Source organism: Natator depressus, chromosome 6, assembly GCF_965152275.1.
Source record: "Natator depressus isolate rNatDep1 chromosome 6, rNatDep2.hap1, whole genome shotgun sequence".
In the NCBI taxonomy this organism is placed as follows: domain Eukaryota; kingdom Metazoa; phylum Chordata; order Testudines; family Cheloniidae; genus Natator; species Natator depressus.
Genome location: NC_134239.1, coordinates 112,542,059 through 112,563,933, shown reverse-complemented (window position 1 = coordinate 112,563,933; position 21,875 = coordinate 112,542,059). Strand labels below are relative to the sequence as shown.

The window sequence follows — 21,875 nt, the reverse complement described above, 5'->3', positions numbered from 1 at the left end:
TTTGGATCTGGGTTACTCTTTACCATTTCTACTCTCTATTCAAAAACCATACTCATTTGTTCTTCCCCAATTCCCATCTAACAATGCCAGAACAAATTTAGCAATTACTACTGTGTTGTTTAACAGCTATTCTTTTACCTGCTTTCCACTGCAAAGTAACTTGAAAGGAAGCACCAGGAAAAGTCACAGAGCCCGTCTTTGTATCTGCAGTTCCAGTTATTGTTTCCTTAATTACTCGTCAATACTGACAATAAATAGACGGATGTCCTTACAATACACCCTCTAGCAGTCTATCCTGAGCCTTCCGCAGCAAACAGATAAACTTTGTTGGCATTATTACTAATATTATTGCTATTCGTATTTGATCTGTGCTTCTAAAATTGGAAATGTAGCACAGAAAACTTGCTAAAAAAAAAAAAATCCCAAACAACATTGGCCTGGTCTTCCTAGAATAACTTTAACAAAACTCGGAGAATGTCTACAAGTTAAATGAAAGATTTGCAATCCCAGACATCCATAAGAACATAAGAGTGGCCATACTGGGTCAGACCAATGGTCCAGCTAGCCCAGTATCCTGTCTTCTGACAGTGGCCAATGCCAGACGCTTCAGAGGAAATCAACAGAGCAAGGCAATCGTCAAGTGATCCACCCCCTGTCACCCAGTCCCAGCATCTGGCAGTCAGAGGCTTAGGGACACCCACAGTATGGGGTTGCAGCCCTGGCCATTTTGGCTAATAGCCATTGACAAATTTATCAAATTCCATGAATTTATCTAAATTCTTTTTCAGAACCCAATTATACTTTTGGCCTTCACAACATTCTCTGGCAACTAGTTCCAAAGATTGACTGTGAGTGATGTGAAAAGTACCTCCTTTTGTTTGTTTTAAACCCGCTGCCTATCAATTTCATTGGGTAACTCCTTGTTCTTGTCTTACGTGAAGGGGTTAAAAAACCCTTCCTTATTCACTTTCTTCTCACCCTTTATGATTGTATAGACCTCTCTCATATCCCCCTTTATTGGCTCTTTTCTAAGATGAACGGTCTCAGTCTTTTTTAATCTCTCCTCATATAGAAGCCGTTCTATACTCTAATCATTTTTGTTGCCCTTCTGTGTACCTCTTCTAGTTTTAAAATATCTTTTGGAGAAGGGGTGACCAGAATTGCATGCAGTATTCAAGGTGTGGGCGTACTATGTGTAGAGATTATTTATGAAAGATTGGTTTGGAGATGCTCCCTCATAAGGGACTGTGTTCTGAGTTTGGGAATTTGGAGATGTGCCCTGGAGGCGAGGGTTGGGAACACCACATGGCTGTGTGCAGCAGTTCACCAGAGATGCTCTCCAGTTTGTTTTATTAACATTTGATTCCTTTCTCATTCACTGGTTTGTTATTTAATGAACCCTAAGATCGTTACATGGCATCAGAAGTGCTGAATGAGAAGGAAACTGCAGTCATTTTGAAGTTAATTCCTGTGTTTGCAACTGAAAGCAGAGACAAAGGGAGGTACCAGAAAAGCACATGGAGCACCAGGCACAGAGATTTTTGTATGTATTTGGGAGCACAATAGTAGCTTGACTAGTTTAAGAAGGGGGAAAAGCCAAAAATGGATGTGTTGCAACCTCCTTCCAGTCTGCAACTGTCAAGCAACATTGCAGAGAACTGGAAAAAATTCAGAGATTTGAATTGTATTTAGCAGTCATGAGGCAGAGGAGAAAAATGATAAAGTGAAAACATCAATCTTTTGCATGTTGTTGGGGAGGAAGCATTGGATATTTACAACTTTCAGTTTGAAGAAGGTGAAAGCATGAAGTTAAGTAAAATGCTGACTAAATTTGAGACTGCCAAAAAGGAATGAAACCTTTGAGACATACATTTTTTACATGCATGCAAAAAACTTATGACACCACAGAGCAGTGTGTCACAGAATTAAGGAAACTCTGTAAAACCTGTGATTTTGATGAGCTGGCAGAGTCTCTGGTCAGAGATAGAATCATTTGTGGCATTAAAGACAACATGTTAAGAGAGAGACTGCTCAGTGAAGAAGACTTAACTTTAGAAAAAGCTCCTCAAATATGCAGGGCAGCAGAAACTGTGAAAGCACAAGCCAAAGAGCTGAATTCACCAGAAGGGGTTATCAGTGTACTAACTACAAAAGAATATAGCCAGAATAGGTCAAACCAAAGAGTAGAACCACTCGCTATGAAAACCACTGCTGGGGGAAGACTGGGTACAGACGGTCATGTGGAAGGTGTGGATCATAGCCTGGCCCGAAACAGTGTGTTGGCTTTGGGAAACTGTCATAAATGTGGGAAAAATAATCATTATGCAAAAGGCTGCAGATCCCAAATGCAGAAAAATCAAGTGTATTCAGTAAAGACAATCTGGTTGAGGAGTTTTTCATAGACTTACTGGGCTCTAGCAAGCCTGACGAGAGGAACTGCATATGCCTGTAACAGTGAATGGAACAATTATTCTACTGAAATTGGACACAGGAGCTCAGGTTAATATTCTGTCTGAACAAGATTATGAGAGACTGAAAATAACACCAAAAATGGGACCAAAAGAAATAGAAGTAACTGATTATTCTGGAACAAATATGCCAGTGAAGGGAAGGTGTGTCGTTAGCATCAACCATAAAGACACCATGTATAGGCTCCCTTTCATTGTAGTGCCAAGGGGTGACACCAAATTTAGGCCTGGACGCATGTGAGAAACTCAATCTGGTAAAATGCGTGCTCTCACTACAAGATCACACTGAACTTTGCTATGAGGCACTCTTTTCAGGAATATCATTATCTGTTTCAAGATTTGGGTTGCTTGCAAGGTGAACATACAATCTGGCAGGTGCCTTCAGTTATCTATCCATTTAGAAAGGTGCCATTTGCACTCCATGATAAACTCAAGGCTGAGCTTGCAAGCATGGAAGCAATGCAAGTAATACAAAAAACTGAGGAGCCAACTGAATGGGTGAGCTCCCTCGTCACTGTGGAGAAAGGTAATGGCCAGCTGCTACACATATGCTTAGATCCCCAAGACTTCAACAAGGCTATAAAAAGGGAACATTTCAAACTACCAAGCAGAGAAGAGATTATGGCTCAATTTTCAAATGCTCAGTATTTCAATACATTGGATGCGTCCCCACACTATTGGCACTTTTGACAATTAACTGAAGAAAGTTCAAAACTATGCACATTTGTAAGATACAGCTCCTCACGCTTTCCTTTCGGCATAGCTTCAGCACCAGAAATGTACCACAAAACCAGACATATGATTTATGGATATATTAATGACATCATCGTCTGGGGCTCAACGAAAGAGGAACATGATCGTAGAATTTGGAAAGTCCTGGATGCAACTAGAGCTGCAAACCTCAAACTAAATAGGGAGAAGTGTGTTTTAGGGGTTACAGCACTGACTTTTGTTGCGGATATTATTTCCAGCAAAGATGTAAAAACTGATAAGATGAAGATTTCAGCCATTGAAATGATGCCACATCCCCAGTCAAAGAAAGTTGTCCAACGGTTCCTGGGAATGGTTAATTACCTCAGGAAATTCATACCTAATCTATCCACAAAGCAGCAGCTTTGAGAAAACTCCTAGGGAATAAAAATGAATGGTATTGGGGTGCAGAAGAGGAAGAATCATGCACACTGCACAGTACTAACAGTAAGTCAGTGATAGTCGGCATGAAGGGAATCTTCTCCAGACAGGGAATTCCAGATAAAGTCTTTAGCGATAATGGGCCACAATTTTCCAGTGCAGATTTTAGGCAATTTGCCATAGATTGGGATTTTCATCACAAAACATCGAGTCCAAATTACCCCCAATCAAATGGGCTTGTGCAAAGGTCTACAGATAGTAAAGAATCTTATGCAAAAAACTTTTGACAGTGGGGATGGTTTGTATAAAGCTTTATTGATTTACAGAAGTACACCTCCGGAGAATGGCTTTTCCCCACCTCAGCTGTTAATGGGAAGAAGGATCAGATCTAATTTACCAATTACTGAGAACTTGCTGAAATCTCATCACAATGAAGCCATACAGAAGATGAAAGAAAATCAGAAGTGGAAGCAGAAATATTATTTTGACAAAAGGGTGTGTGAGCTCCCATCTCTGAACCCAGGTGACAGAGTGGGCCTGAGGACTCACACCTCTAATACTTGGGGCCAAAGAGTACCATTAAAGAACAGCTGCATCCAAGGTCTTATATAGACCGGGGGGGAGGGGGAGAGGGGGCACATTTCGACGTAATCAAAAGGATCTATGAGTAATCCCAGAAAGATCCAACACATTGACAGCTGATGTGGATTCTGGCATTTCCCATCTGACTGATCCTTTATCATCAACACACGAAGGAGAAACTGTCAAGGAACAAGAGAACAACTCAGACTCTAATGAAAGGCGGATACTGACAGGATCAGAGCGGGAAAATGATTTGCTAGCCTGCTGGAGAAGGGGTATTTGAGGAAAGTGAGTGGTAAATACTCACTCCAGAAAGATATGCTGGTAACCTCTCCTCTCTAGGTAGCTGACACATTGGGTTTATAGAAATGTACTAGATGGGCTGAGAATTTAATGTATGTGTTATTAGATAGTTAACTGCTTTTATATATGTAGATAAGAGTGAATTAATTTTTCTTTAAGATGTAGAGACATGTTTATGAAAGATTGTGATATGGAGACATTCCCTCATAAGGGACTGTGTTGTGAGTGTGGGAATTTGGAGATGTGCCCTGGGGTTGGAAACTCCACTTGGTTTGTGCAGCAGTTCACCAGAAACACTCTCCAATTTGTTTTATTAAAGTTTTATTCCTCTCTCATTCACTGGTTTGTTATTTAATGAACCCCAAGATTGTTACACCATGGATTTATATAGTGGTCTTATGATATTTATTGTCATACTATCTATCCCTTTCCTAATGGTTCCTAACATTGTTAGCTTTTTTGACTGGCATTGCACATTGAGTGGACGTTTTCAGAGAACTGTCCACAATGACCCCTTGAGTGGCATAGATTTCTATATTCAGTTCATTTCTTGGCTGACAGCAGGCTGTGTCTACACAAGACTAGATTAAGAATAAATGAGATATATTAAGATTAAGAGATACTGCATGTTAGAGCTCAGTAAGACTTGGATCCTCCAAAAAAACTTCAGGATCTCTTGCTCTTCCTGGCCTCCCAACCTCTTTTCTCATCCTTTCCATGAACAATTGATTTCTTCCACAATCTCTGGGCCAAATTCACAGATGGAGAAAAAAAAATCAGCAGAGCTGTACTTATTTCAGTGGACCTCTGTGTTTTACCCCTAGGATATTGCTCCCTAATGAGACCGCGCATTCCAGCCAGCTGGCCATTAGCAATCATACAGACATTAGGGCTTGTACTCGCTACTCCATCCCAATTCCCTCTAGCTGGGGGGCCTGAATCCAAATGATCCTTGCTTAATAATAATGATAATGCTCACTACTTAGCACTTATACAGCATTTTACATATTCGAAGTACTGTATGAACATTCGTGAGTTAATCCTGACAAGTATTCGGTAGGTTTGTCTGTACAAACCCTTGGTTCACAGCAAGCTGGGGTGTAAATATACCTGCACTAGGCTGCCGTGCACAAAGTGAACCCTGTTGCCATGTAGTAAGAGTTCCTTAGTGCACTTTGATCTACTCCTCGCCCAAAGCAAGGCAGATCAAAGTACACCATGGAACTTCTAGCGTATGACAGCAAGGTCACATGGACACTTAACGTTAGGGCTGCCAACTCTCTATCTGCAGAAAACCGAACACCCTTGCCCTGCCCCGCCACTTCTCCGAGGCCCTGCCCCCGCTCACTCCATCCCCTTTCCCTCCATCGCTAGCTCTCCCCCGCCCTCGCTCACTTTCACGGGGCTGGAGGTGCGGGCTCTGGGGTGGGCCGGAGATGAGGGATTTGGGGTGCAGGAGGAGGTTCCGGGCTGGGGGTTGGGATCGAGAGCTTTGGAGTGTGGGAGGGAGCTCCAGGCTGGGACAGGAGGTTGGGGTGTGGAGGGAGTATGGGCTCTGGGCTGGGGGGCAGGCTCTGAAGTGGGCCCAGAAATGAGGGGTTCAAGGTGCAGGGAGGGGCCTCTGGGGTGGGGCAGAGGGTTGGGGTGTGGGAGGGGGTACGGGCCCTGAGAGGGAGTTCAGGTGCAGGAGGGAGCTCAGCATTGGGGCAAGCACTTGGGGCGCGGGCGGGAGTTGGGGGTGCAGGCTGCAGCCAGCACTTACCTCAGGCAGCTCCCGGGAAGCGGTGGCATGTCTCTCTGGCACGGTGGAGGTGCGGCCAGGTGGCTCCATGCACTGCCCCAGCCTGCAGGCACCACCCCCGCAGCTCCCAGCCACTGGAAGCTGCGGAGCCAGCACTCGGGACGGGGCAGCGCGTGGAGCCCCCATGGCCGCCCCTATGCCTAAGGGCCAGAGGGAGATGCTGGCAGCTTCCCTGGAATCACGCGGAGCCAGGCAGGCACCCTGCCTGCCCAAATACAGGCAGCCAACCAGACTTTTAACTGCCCAGTCAGCAGTGCTGACCGGAGCCACCAAAGTCCCTTTTCGACTGGGCATTCTGGTTGAAAACTAGATGCCTGGCAACCCTATTTATAGTATGTCTACGCTGCAATTAAAAACCCACGACTGGCCCATGCCAACTGACTCGCACTCGAGCTAAGTGGCTGTTTAATTGAGGAGTAGATGTTCAGACCCAGGCTGCAGCCTGAACTCTGAGACCCTCCCACCTCACAGGGCCTAGAGCCTGGGCTCCAGCCAAGCCTGAATGTCTACACTGCAGTTACACAGCCCCTTAGCCCAAGCCCAAGTCAGCTTGCACGGGCCAGCAGAGGAGTTATAGCTGCATTGTAAACATACCCTTAGTGTGTGGCAAGATTGTGTGAGATAGATTTACACCCTAGCTTGCTGTGAACTAGTGTTCATATAGAATGCTTAATCTAAGAGCAATCTGGTCTACAGATGAACAATGAGTCACTGGTACAGAGGGATACAGAGTTCCTGGATTATGGTTTTATGCTCTTCCCACTAAAACATGCTTAATATGACTGCTTGTTTACACAGTCAATCACTGGCAATAAGACTTTTCTCATATTAGAATCTTCAGGCAGGCCTGGCTACCAAACGTTTGTTTATTTAGCCAGTCAGTCAAGCAATGAACAAGCCGTTAGTGCCAGCTATTTCCATGGGTCACCTTGCTCAGGGGACAATTCTGTATTTGGATCACAATGTAAGGCATCAAAGGGTGGCTTTTTTAGAAGGGCTGCCTTTAATGCAGTTTGATAGAGATTTATAAGATGTCAGTTTAAGGTTAAGTTCCTGCCCTGCCTCTTACAATTGCTCCATGAGGTAGGATAACCCTGCCTTCCAGGTTTAAATTTAGCTCTCTCACTTGGAGCTGGGGCTATCATCTACTAAATCAGAATGGCAGAGAAATCAACTAAGTTAACACAGTAAAGGCCCAATTCTGCTCACAGTGAAGTGAACGGCAAAATTCTCATTGATTATTGTGATCTAAGGAATCATCACAGTATTATTCTTAGGATCTATACTTTTTCCACATCAAGAATTATGGGCCAGATACTCAACTGCAGTGAGTGTAGGGTCCAAGCTTTCTGGCTGCTGTGCATTGCCTCCACAACCAGAGCTAAGACTGAGAAACTGGCTAATTTATACTCCATGGTAGCAGCCAGTAACTATGCCCTGCTTCTACCTAGTCTAGCTCTGCTCACAAATGCTGTAAAATGAAATAAGCACAGATGTACACATTGCTGTACTTCTATACTCACTATTTACTGCTGCTCCATACGACAAACTGTTGAAACCTGTGTAGGTTAATCTTCATGTAAGCAAAACTGTCAACATTGAATATAAAAATACATGTCAATTCCTAACTTGTGTAGAGCACATAACTACATATAGAAAATTTAGCTACCTCAAAGCCAACAATGTTTTCATATCCCCCTATTTCATAAACAAACCAAGCTAACGCAGGCAGAATTACATCAATCCAATCCCAGCATTCTTCCTAGACAAAAAGTTGGACTTTATTTCCCAGCCTTTAAACGGCGCCTCCTGCACAGATGGTATGGTTCAGAAAATAGAACTTTAGCTTCATTTTTATTCAATCAGGAAAAGCAATAAAGCCATTTTAAAGCTCAAAAGTAATGAAACAGAAACAACTGTATTAACTAACCATTCATTATTAAAGTAATTATATACACAGAGCACTTAGCATTTTGCCCTGCAATACCAGTCGTAGTAAACAAAAAAAAAAGAGCCAATACTAAAATGACTTTTCAGGCAATAAATTACTTGTTATAGTGTATTATGTTCTATGATATTTATCAAACACATATCAGGTGTATAGGGCAAAGGCATTCTGACTGGTTGATGTTGACTCACCCTGACCACGGGGAGGAGCAGAGGCATTTGTTGCGGGGAAAGTGATAGGAGGTGAAGAGTAAGATATGGCTAAGATGGGTGCATCTGAAGCATCTGCTACTGGCCACTGTCAGTTAGGAAAATGGACTTGATGGACCAGTCTGATCCAGTGTTTCCATGATCCTAAGCCACCCATAGTATGGATACGAGTCAACGTGTATTAATGCAGAGCCTATTTTAGCATACAAAACCCAGTGATATTTATCCTTAAACCCTTTGTATTTCTCTTCTCCGTAAGTTGTACCAGATCCATGATTACTTCACATCTGAGAACACAATGATGGGCCCTTCCTAGCATCAGCGAAGTTTTAGTCAGGGCATTGACACTATCTATACTGCCAAGCAAAACAACTTACTTAGGGAGATATTTGTTATCCCTAGTTTGATCAGGTTTAATAGGCACTGATAGTATTAAATGATTCAGTGGAAATCATAGAAAGGCAGGAGCTCCAGGCCCACACAATGAACTATTTTTAAATGGACGAGGGACTTGGATGCTTCTTAGGATATGAAGTTGCTGTGATTTACGTAATTCAAAGTAGTTCTAAAACGGATCTTCTCGGACATATAATGGACTGAAATTGTATCACTCAAATTTAAAATATTACTTAGCAGAGAAATGAAATAGCCTTCCCCTCTTGTGATTATATATAGGCCTGTGACGTGTGTATCTTTATTATTATGGCTGAGAGGCACTGAAGCTTTTTGGATCCAAGGATCCTAGGTTCAAATTCCAGCAAAGACAGACAACTTTCCCACTGAAAAAGCACTTAACCAATTAAAGAGATGTATTTGCTTCTGCAGTATGGACCACTACTGAACTGCAAAAGAACTCACCAATTCCTTTCACAAGGAAAATCTTCTAAAAAGACAGGTTTCAGAGTAACAGCCGTGTTAGTCTGTATTCGCAGAAAGAAAAGGAGTACTTGGGGCACCTTAGAGACTAACCAATTTATTTGAGCATAAGCTTTCGTGAGCTACAGCTCACTTCATCGGATGCATATGCCTTCGGATGCATATGCTCACTTCATCGGATGCATATGCCTTCGGATGCATATGCCTCCGATGAAGTGAGCTGAGGCTCACGAAAGCTTATGCTCAAATAAATTGGTTAGTCTCTAAGGTGCCACAAGTACTCCTTTTCTTTTTCTTCTAAAAAGAGACACTGCATGTTCTACACTACGAAAGAACATTTTGGGACTTGTAGCTGGACAATCTCCTTGTAGCTAGATTCATTAATAGCATTGAAACTGGGTTGATTTCATGCTACTCAAGTTGTTTTCACAAGAACTTTCATTTTGTTGTTTCCCTCCAATGAGTTTGTCTTAGACTTCCTCACAGCTTTAGATAAACACAGGCAAGAGCTGTAGGGCCCAAAAATTCAGGGATGTTCCCGGTACAGAACTCCCACTGAAATTAAGAGAATTCTGTAGGACGAACAGCTCGCATATCAAGTAAACAGCACTGAAATGATACCGCTGGAGTATTCCTTTTGGGTAAGGTTACATTGCCACTTATATGTGATGTCTATCAACTATGTTGTGAATAAAGATATTTGAAAACATACACTGCATCCTTTTTGAAAACATTAACAGGGGCAAAGCAATCTAGAATACAATCCACGTTACTTAAAAGTCTGCCTTGAAGATTGCATAGTGTACATGATAAGCTATCCAGTAATGCATGCTGCAACTCAACAATGAGAATCAAATATTCAAGTAAGCAGCAGGCAGCTTTTATCATTATGACTGTCGAGTCTGTCAGTTATAACGAAGCATTACATTAGTTAAAATATATATTGCATATAAGAATGTAAAAGTCACCAATAAAGTTAAAAGAAACAGGTGCAAACTGTCAAATTACAGCCCTGCTGGAAAGTCACGATTATCATTTTACCTATGGAACGCTGCATCCCTACTGAAGCAAAATCATCAGTGCAGCTGCCACTGCTGCTGAGCCAAGGGTGGAAAAACCTAAATATAGGAAACAAAACGAGGGCTGAAGTTTGGGAGTTAAAAAGGCAACACAATAAAAAAAAAAAGCAAAGGCAAATTGGAAAGACCAAAAATGCAGAAAAAAAAGGGAAAAAGAAAGAAGTTAGGAAGGGGAGAAATATAGGAACAGAGGGAAAGGGAAATATACTTAGATAAATAAATCTAGTGTTAAGGGAACAGAAAGCGAATAAGGGCAAATATCCACAGGATAGGACTCAAGATTCCTCCTGAATATATCAGGCTCAGCCCAATTAAAAAGCCGTAAGCGCCACCCTCTCTGCAACACTGCTAATCCCTTCCACTGACTCCACTATACCCACCCTGTTCTGGCCCGTTCTGTCATTCTCTGGAAGTTCAAATTCGTGGAGTTCTGATACTAGATTTTCCCCTTCCACATATTTATGAGACATTTGGTTTCAACTGATTTTATCTAGCTCTCCCACATGTCACAAGTGGTTTAAAATGTATTCCCAGCAGCAATGCCGGCATCAGCTCCTATAGATAATAGGCGTTAGGCTGAACCAGCTCAGCAAGCCCCGGAGGCTGCATCCTGTGCTCCAGAATCTCATTTTTGTTTAGCTAGGCTGCTCTGTGTTTAGTGGCTGATGAAAGTCAGCCCTCATCTCCTGAGGGATTAGCCTCAAGGTACAAGGATCTATAAGGTAACTGGATGGATAGCTGTAGAGACTGGATGTGTTTTGTTGAGTACTAATTCTTTATTTATTGTGTCACAAAACTGAATAAAAAGACACAGGACATTTATTGTTACTAGGAGCTACTAGCAAGCGTGCACCGAACGCATTCCAAGGTATTTATCCAGCCTGGATGGGTGAGCTGTACACTTTGCAAAGGATTTTTAAAGCATTCTACCAGGTATAATGACTCTAATATTTACCAGCCTGGTTCTTCTTCTTCCTCTGCCCTTTCCCTTTCTGCCTCCTGCTCCCTTTGGAGTCCCTACTCCATCCCTATGAATGATTAAAGTGACCCAATGTCTCATTTCTTCCCCCCCACCCCCAACCCAGGACAGGACTAGTCAACAGTCAATCCCAGAAATTTGGAGCCTTACAATAGGTCATCTAAGTGTCTCATTTTATAATCAGCAACTCCCTCTGACTCTTCCCTCCCAGTTGGGGGCATGGTGGGACAGTCTGGGAAACCATTCCCCCCGCCCACCCAGTCATATCACCCAGGGGAACAGACATCGCAACGTTTCCAGGCCAGAGACACCGAGGGGCCACCCCCCACACTCACCAAAAAATGAGGGACAGATAGATGGCACCTGCATCACCACCAGAAGTGGGGCCTGTTCCCATCCATATGCCCCCCTTCTCTCACCCAGCCCCAGTGTGAAAAGTGCCCCATTTTTTTTTTTTGTTTTGAGAATCTGGTCACCTCCTCCATGGTTTCTTGACCTCCACCTACTTCACCTCACCAAAACCTGGCTCTTTCCCTCCAACATAGTCTCTGCTGTTTCATTTCGTTGAGTGCCCCCTCCTTCTCTTGCTGCACTGGCCTCCTCTTTCTCTCCATTTTCCCATTTCCAGCCTGTCCCTCCTTCCCATCCCACTTCTTCTTGTTTGCGGTCCATGCCTTCTGGCTAGCTACCCCTCTCCCCTATCTCCATCCTAACTGCTCTTCCTTCCTATTTCCCTGATTTGGATGCCTGGCACGCTCTCTCCCTGGCTCTTGCCATGATCCCCTTCCCTCATTCTCACTGACTTTATTTTCTATGCTGATGACCCTTCTAATCCCCCTGGCTCTAAATGCCTCTTGTTAACCCTGATCTGCAGCTGAGGACTGATTCCCCCTTTCTCCATGACAGTCACTCTCTTGATTGTTCTCTTTCTCATCTCTCTAAAGCCCCCCTCTCTGATCACCATTTGCTCTCCGCCAGCATTGCAGTCTCCCCCACCCCTGTCTAATCACTGTCCTTTTCTGATCTCTAGTCCATTAACCTCTCTGACTTTTCTACTGCTCTCTTTGTCTCAGCTTCAGTCTGTTGATGCCTTGGAATCTACCTTACCTCTTCTCCTGACTGCTGCAACTCCTCTACACTCTCCCTTTCCTGAACTATTGTTCTGTGTATTTTCTTTGTTTGCCTTGTTAAACTCAGACTGCAAGCTCTTCACAGCAGGAAACCTGGCTTACTGTGTAAATGTATGGTGCTATATTAGTGATATTATCAGTAATGTGCTTCTGATCTTCCCTCCCTCTTTGGTCTGGTGTTCTGAGAGCCATTTCTGCCTTAAAGAGCAAAGCCTGCTTGATTCAAACATGACTTTCTAGTTCGGATTCATCACAGAATCCCCCTCGTGTGTTAACATGAAACAGGATGCAACTAACACATCCATTGTTGCTCTTATTTATAGACAGTATTATGCTGCCACCGCAAATAGGAACTCATAAATTGCCCTAAAATGTTACAAGATATCGTACAATTCTATAGTCCCTGCTCTTCCTATTGTCACTTCTCCATGATGGCATAACACTGTGCTAAACACCACAGGGATGTGGCTTAAAATACACACACACAGCCAAATTGGTGCATGTCCTACAGTTTCCAGTGCAGGTGTAAATGTTATGGTTTATTAAACTTAAGGAAGAAGATGTCCTTCCAAACAAAAATTAAACAGCAACAATAGAGACTGGGGCATTGCAGGGGGATTAAAGAGAAAGGGTTAATGTTCCAAGTAGTAATCAAGGACCATTAATACTAGTCAGTCACTGCTCCCCAGGAATGGCCCTGTACCTAGCTCATTATTGCTATTAAATGGCAATCTGAAGATGAAATATACATGGGGATAGGGATATATTTATCAGTAGGGTAGCTTTAATTGGGATGTGCTGGTACTGGGCTTTTCTAGCTAATTAATTCAAATTTTATTTTTTTCTATCATACCAAGAGAAAGCTTAGGATTTCTTGGGTGTGGATTGTGCTTAATGAGGAAATTAATAATCAGTGACTTAGCTTCATTCTCCCCCTCATTCAGCTGGACTTCCATTGCTGTTATTCTTAGCAATATCAAGGACTACCCTTGACTTCTGTTTCAGACTTACAAACTAGTCTTCACCACAGCAAGCCAGCACTAAAAGGTCTAATTCAGTATCTGATGAGTCAAAAAATTCCCTTTACCTTCTAGTGATCTACATAACTCTTAACCCAGTTATCCACTTTATCTGTCAAGAAGATTTAAATTATACCAACTCTGCACAAAGCTATGATGCCAGTCAACCCCAGCCAGGTAGAGAGTAAAAGTTTACAGCTATTAAATATAGAGAACTGGTGAACTGTATTATGAACTCAGTAGAAAAATAATGCCTGTATTTAATAGGATTGCAAGTTAGACTGACAAATTAGATTGATTTAGCTACAGTTTTTTAATATAGCAACTTTAAAAATGTTGGAGGGGAAAAAAGCACAAAACTCTATTAAATTCTGAAAGTACTGATAGTCATGGAATAATCAGGTTTAATAGGTTACAGGTAATATCTGCCACTAGTATTCTTAACACATCATAATCTTCTTTCACGGAATTTGCATCACTGTCATAGTGAACTACAGATTTTAGGTTAACGCTTTTAACACGTTTCTATGGTTACTTTCCAAGGTCACATCACAGAAGTTTCAATAGCAGTTCAGAAAGACAAAAGGCAGTTTGCATCCTTCGCTGTATTAAATAATTTATGAAAGTTAAGGTATTGTCATGGAAAAAATATAATAGTAAAAAAAAAATGGATCTTAGGTCTGATTTCTCACAGATAGTATAAAGCATTGTGATACAGTATGAAGTCTCCCTAGAAGGCTTCATGAATTAGAACATTTTGACTGTTCATATGGCAAAATTATACTAAGGAAAAAATTCTGACTTCAAATCCACACATGCAAGTCTATGGGAGCTGCATGGATGAATCTAAGAGCAGAATATAGGGCTATAAAATTTTGCCACAGATAGCTTTAATCTTATGCAATAGGTGATGCCTGACTTTTTCAGAAAGTATTTTAAATATAAAAATGCAAAAATAAACAGCAAAATGTGGAACCGGCATGATAGCCTCTATTCCTTCCATTAGATTTTCATTCAAAGCCATACAGATTTCATAACCATTGTATCTATCCCCCAAACATTCCAAATTTAGACTAGTGTAAAGCCTGTACACACAATTTTTGAAGTCCTGAGCCTACCGCTACACTAGATCACATTAAAATAAATATTCAAGATACAGTTTATTGGAACTAATTGAAGCATCTGAGGCTTGGAACAATAACACATTAGTCATTTAGTGGTTGTGGTAAATATTGCTATGCCTTTCCTGAAGTTTCATTAGATACACACTGCTTCAATACCCTAATCATATGCTCAGTCACAGCACAATCAGTATACTGAGTACTGACAAGCTGTCCCACCATGCCTAAAGCTGATAAGGTGTCTGCTCTGTGAGTAACCTCAATTATTGACTGTATTTTATGGTCAATCTAACGACCAAATGGTTATCAGTGAACCATCAGGTGCCTGTAATAGGATAGTGACCCTTGGTTTATATGTACCATTACTGCTCATTAGTGAATAATTAGATTCTTTAATCCGCAACTCACATGAATTAAAATATGATTGAGTATCCTGAATCTACAAAAAGCCTACTAAGTTTCTAAATATAATGCATACTATTCACTGTCTGGATATTTTATGACCTTGATAAGCAAATGGACTGATGAATAGAATTTTTCCTGGTAAACAGCAAAAAACACTATGCATATAAATGGAGAGTTTTCTTGCACACTCAAGAGTAGGCAGGCAACAGAAAAATAATGAGTCTGATTCAATGCTGTCTTACTCGATTTTTATTAACTTAAATGGAGTTACCCCAGAATAAAATTAGAATATATTGGTGAATTGGGCCCTATAGGCAAAACTCTCAAAAAGTGCATAAATTATTTAGGAGCCTAGAATTTTACCCTATATCACAATGGAGTGATTCAGTAACCCAAGTAAACACAGTAATTAAAAAGATATTTGATAAAACAAAAATGGTAGCATGGGTATTAAGACACTGCAACTACAGTTAATTATCCTACTTTCGATGGAAGTCATTTTGCAAACGCAAACGTGATTAATTGGCACATATACAAACACCTTGCAAAAGCTCTTAGCAGTGTAAGAGACATATAGTATGCAAGAAATAACATCTCTCATAAGCTAATTTGGGAGGAAGAAAAGAAGACGGGCTATTCCAAAAATCTACCAAGATAAAGATTTAGGAAGAATTACTTAATATATTGTTGTTCCTCCTCCCATCATGTGATCCAGCCTCTTACACTAAGGGTTTAAATCCCTCTGATTCTTCAACAAACATCCTGCACTGCTCAAATCTTACTTCAGTCTTGTCTTTCTGTGTCAGGGCCAGCCACAGATGGCTTCATTGAAGCAGAACTCCTATCGAGGAACACAGAAATCACCACAACTGTCACAAGTCACAAACAGGCCGAAGTCACAAATTAATGGCGATTGCTTCAGTTTTTAGGGGGCTTGATTTTTTTCTCTCAGGGGAGTGGTGTTTTCCCTTTTGGTAACTAGGCAATTAACCTCTCCCCCAGTGCACTCTCATTCCTAACCTCTTCCTCTCTCCCTTTCTCCTTCCTGCTCTTGGAAATTACAGTGCTCCCTCTCCCTGAGGTGTTCAGTCAACAAAAGTTTTACATCTTATAACAGCCTTATATGGTACCCCCATAAGAAACAGTGACAACAGGACTGGGCCCACTTAGTAGTACTGTAACTATAAAGTGTTTCATTTAGTAAGAACAAAGCTTTTCATATCACTTTCTTTAGGGGAAAAAAAAAAAAAAAACAGCCAGCCAGGCAATGGTTATAAAATTCAGATTGCTAAAGCTAGGCAGAGTTCATTCCCTGACAGTTCTACAAATACTAGACTTCAGATCTGTTCCACTGTACTTTTCTTAAATCTGATCAATATAGGACACAGTTCTACTCCTCTTATACCAGGAGCCTCTTCTCTGAAGTGAGAACAGAAGTTGGCTCTGAATCTGTCCTTTTTATTTTGTTTTATTAGAGGAAAGCCTTCTTACTCTGCCAGTTTCTTGCTGGAAATCTGTTATTTCTGCCAAACCTTGTAGTCCTTACTGAGGTAACACTCGCACTGATTACAGACTGCAGGTTCTGACAGTTTGTTTATATTAGAAAGACAAGGTGGGGGAGGTAATATCTTTTTTTGGACCAGCTTCGAGAGACAAGCTTTCGAGCTTACAGAGAGCTCTTCTTCAGGTCTGAATGTGACAGAGTCCAATATTGGTCAAAACGTTTTTCTTGTAATACAGCAAGGGATGAGGGAAGATTAAAACTGACTTTATTCTGCTGACACACTTGCATCCACGGTTTTAATATTTGGTTTTGATTTTGGATGCTCAGCACCTCCACTTCAGAGATTTTTGCATTTCAAGCTGATGAATAAAATAACAAAATAAATAAAAAAGCAAAACACATAATTAAGCTTGAAGAAGTTGAGCAAGCAGGTAAAATGAAAAAACTCTTTACTCAATATGCAGATTCAGATTGCATATTTATTAACCAAAGAAATGCATTCTGTACAAGGGCTACTTAAATTATCTTCATTTGGAATCATGCATATATTGTAGACCCAGAAAAATATTTTGCTGCAGAACTTAATTATTTTTACCCACCTGAAGCCATGTTCTCCTGTTTACTATCTTCAGAGCAACTAATTGTGAACTTACAAATATAGGGTTATAATTTGGGGTAAGAAACAAACATAAGCAAATAAACACAGTACAGATGACTCTCCCCTCCCCCCAGGCATGGCTAAGCATACAATAATGAAAAGGGGAGAGAGCAACACTCAGTAAAGATGCAGATTTTAATGTCAGCAGAGATGCCAGAAGGTTGGAGCGGGCTGTAAATCCATGAACCAACCAGAGGCTGCCCAAACATGCCTGCATACCTCTAGTTGGCCTTCCTGACTGAGATAAATGTTGTTTCCCTAAGAACAATAATACTGAGCCTGATCCTGGAAATATTTGTTCATGTGAGAAATCCCATTCAAGTGAATGGTACTACTCACCTCGGTAAAGGTAGACTCATTATTTGGGCTTTATTGTATTTCAAAGTAATTTAAACTACATCTGCAATATGCTAAAATTTAGCTTACAGGCATACTTTTATTGATCTACTTTATTTCTATGACTAATAGAATAGGTCTTTTCCCAAAACTAAACAAAAAGGACTTGAGTGAAAAATTCCAACTGTCAGGGGAGCTGGTCAAAAAGAAGGAAAATGATTTTGCACAAACCCACAAATTATTATTAATAATCATATTTATTACCGTCATTTCTAGGAACCAACCATGAACGGGGTTCAATTGCATGAGGCACTATACAAACACAGGGTAGTAGACAGTCCCTGCCCTAAAATGCTTACAATCTAAATAGGCAAGACAGACAAGATAGGCAAAAGAAGTAGAACATACAAGCAGAGTGAACAATGCGATAGCAAACAACATGTTGGTGCCATTATTCCTCTCTGTTTTATTGAGGGGAGAATGGTGTTTAGTTGAGAGGGGGATTAGCTAAACACAAAGACAACAGAAGGGAGAGGGGACATAAAAGGAAGGGAGTGAAGGGCATAGGGCAGGGAAGAAGAGGAAGGGGAGGAAGCTGGAGGGTATGAAAGGCAAGAATAGAATGAGGCAAAAAGATTGAGGGAGGAGGCGGGTGGCGGTTAGAGCAAACAGCCAATCAGCACCAGGTGTCTGACCAAAAGTATAAAAAAATACTCCAATGACATCAATAGCCAGTAGTCCATGATTAAGCTGTTTCTGCAGGTGCTCAGGTCAGCTTCAATCTCTGCCTGGCTTTCTTTCCTAAATATTACGTGGCTGGGGGGATTTGAGGCTGGTGCTGCATTAGTCCTAGCCCCCAAAAGGGGGATCTCCTTGCCCAGTTCTGGTACCAAGGAGTGCTGGAAGGAAGGGGTGGCCCTGGGCAGCAGTATCTGCTTTAACTGCTTCTGAAGTTGTTTCTGATTCACAGGGTTTGAAATTAACCTATTTTCCATTTTGGGGGAAATTTTCTGCAATATTTTAGCCTACATTTTTATAAAAATCATATTTCAAGTTGTTTTTAAACATTTTTGTTTGCTGAAAACCTGGTTTTCAGTAAGAGAATGAAAGTTTTTGTATATGAAAAAATCCTAAAATAATTTCAATAAAACCTCATAGCAAATTTTGATAACTGATCATTTTTCAAGAAGTTTCATTTTTGATACAAGTCATTAAAAAAGAAAATTCTGCAAAAAAAGTTCAACTCGCTCTGTTATTTAGTTAACAATTGAACAAAAGACATTCTCCTAAGGAATAATGATAGGGAACAAGCAGCATAACTAATGGATTTTAAATGTTTTAGCCAGAATTTAAGTGCTAAATCGGTAAAATTTTGATTCAGTGGAAACAAAGATGGATTTATAGAAAGCATTTAGAGCTTGATCCAAAACCCAGTGAGGTCAATGGGAGTTTTTCCACTGACTTCAATTTATTTTGCATCATGCCAATAAAAATCATTAAAGAAGAAACCAGGGTTAAAAAAACCCCAAAACTACACTCTTAAAGAGAAGGCAATTTATCTGGACAGTTGCGCCCCATGATTTCAGATATCTGAGATTGAGTAAGAATTTTTTCCTCCCTCAAGTCCTACTTCTCTGTCTTCTGGAGTTTGCAGTGAAGTTATCACATTGTACTTGCATAAGATTGTGTACATACAAACTTGCACTGAAATAAATCCAAAATAACTTGAACTTAATCAAAGTAAGAATGCCCACACACAGAATTTGCACAACGAAGGGTGTGAATTACCCTCTAATATAGTTATTTTGTGTGTAGAGCAGCATATTATCTGTAGTCATAACAGGACACAAATTCAGACTAGTATTTGTCTTTAAATAGGATCATGGAAGAAGAGAAGTGCGACGAGTTGCTCGCCCACACCTGATGTACAGGGGTCCCACTGACCCCGCCCATTCCACCACCCTGGGCTCTCTCACCCTGTCCTGTTGTGCCAGGCCCTCAAGCCTCCTCTAGCACACACACAGGTAGGGACACACCCAGCTGCAAAGGCATACAGACCCTGAGATCAGCTCTGTGTGGGAAGACTCAGATAAGGGATTGCCCAGCACTAAAGTGCACACCTCCTTTGGGGTGCAAACCCAAAAATATATTGTCTTGCACTGGATACAGATCTATACAGTGTAGGCTCATGAAATCCACTCCCTTTCTCAATGTGGAGGAAGATATGCACAGCTTTTCCTGTCGTCCCCGCCCCTCCAGTTATGAATTGCACAAACTGGTTTTGGAATAAACAAAAAACAAGTTTATTAACTACAAAAGGTCGATTTTAAGTGATTATAAGGGATAGCAAGCAGAACAAAGCAGATTACTAAGCAAATAAAACAAAACACGGAACCTAAACTTAATACATTAAATTAACTGATTAATAGTAGCAAATTCTCACCCTAAATTTTGTTTTATGCAGGTTGCAGAGTTTCTTGAAGGTAAACTGCACTGCTTGCAGCTTAAATCTCCAGGTATTCCTTTCACAGGCTAGACCTTGATCACCTGGGCTCAACCCCTGGCCTCCCCCAGTTTAGCTCCTTTGTTTCTTTAGGTGTTTTCAGCAGTCTTCCTGCTTGGGCGGGGAGGCAGTGGAGAAGAACCTAGATTAACTCACTCCCCAGCCTTAAATAGGATTTGCATATAGCGGGAATCCTTTGTTACCCAGTTTGACCACCGCCCCCTCTTAAGGGAAAACATTAGAAGTCCAAGATGGTGTCCAGTACCAGGTGACATGATCACATGACCCTGAAGCGTCAAAGCAGCTTCCCAGGAAGGAGGGACATCAATAGGACTTTGAAGATACTAATCTTCCTAATGGCCCATTCCAGGCTGACTGCATACTGTCGGGTGGGCATTCCCCAGATGAAAACACAGTTGTAATTATTACATAGTCAATATTCCTAACTTCAGATACAGAAATGATACATGCATACAAATAGGATCATCACATTCAGAAAATCATAACCTTTCCAATGATACCCCATCTTCCATAAAACATATCTTAGTTATACCTTTTTCCTATCATAGCGATATTTCTATGAAGAATATGAGGCGTAATGTCACGAGAAGTTGGCCTGGGAAGAAGCAAAGGCTTCATTTAAACTCAAATACATCAGAAAATCTGGCAAAAAGATATTAAAAGGAGAAAAGAAAGGATGTTCTGTGTGCATTATATTAGCGAGTTTTCCCAGCATGAAAATTTCTTAATACTATTTGAAAACTTGAACATTTGAACACACTGAACTTTCCCAACAGAATGTTACAAATTGAGTTTTGTATAGAAAAGAAACTGAAAAGCACGAAGGAGTCCCTGAAAGTTTGTTTTGGGGGTTTTTTTAGAACTTACTTACTATCTGCTCAACAGTTTTCCATTTAAGCAACATTAGCAATTAGAGCACCAGCATTTTCACCAATATAGTTCAGTAACCATTTTCACAATGAACCCCTACTCTGAAAACTCTGCCAGTTGGTCCTAACAATTTATTACAGGCTATACCTTGAAATTCAAGCTTTTAGCCAGAGAGCCTATTTTTGTTACAGGGGGGGAAAATGCTATTTACAGGCGTATATTATGTTACTGCAGCAGTTCTCAAACTGTGGTCGGGACCCTAAAGTGGGTCACGACCCTGTTTTAATGGGGTCGCCAGAGCTGGCATTAGACATGCTGGGGCCCGGGGCTGAAGCCAAAGTCCAAGCCCTGCCATCCAGGGATGAAGCTGAAGCCCAAGGGCTTCAGCCCTAGGTGGCAGGGCTCAGACTTTGGCTTCAGCCATGGGCAGCAAGGCTCAGGTTACAGCCCCCCCATCCCAGGGCTGAAGCCCTCAAGCTTCAGGTTTGGCCCCTGTTCTGGGAGTCAGGGCTCAGGCTTCGGCCCCGCTGCCATGCTTCAATCCCTCTTTCTGGGGTCGTGTGGTAATTTTTGTTGTCAGAAGGGGGTCGTGGTGCAATGAAGTTTGAGAAACCCTGTGTTACTGTACAACAACCTAAATAAAGAGTGTTTTTCATTTTTCTCAAATAATCTCAAATGTCAAAATACAGACTTACCCTTTGGGGTAGATGGGAAGAAAAAATAGCTCAAACATGGATGCATGTTAATATGGTACCACTATGAGCAAATTTTTCATAAGCAATATTAGCATGTGGAATGAAGGGTTTGCTCCTTTGGTTATACACACACACACACCATCTTGTAGATATGTAGCTTGTAAGGCCAGAAGGGACCAATATGATCATCTAGTTTGACTCCCTGTATGGCACAGACCAGAGAACTACCCCAAAATA

General features: G+C 41.3%; 1 protein-coding gene across 2 annotated transcripts in view; it reads right to left on the bottom strand.

The window, feature by feature from the left end:
• KIF26A (kinesin family member 26A) overlaps window positions 1–21,875 on the bottom strand; it is a 136,420-nt gene that overhangs the window by 42,645 nt on the left and 71,900 nt on the right. The window lies entirely within an intron of this gene.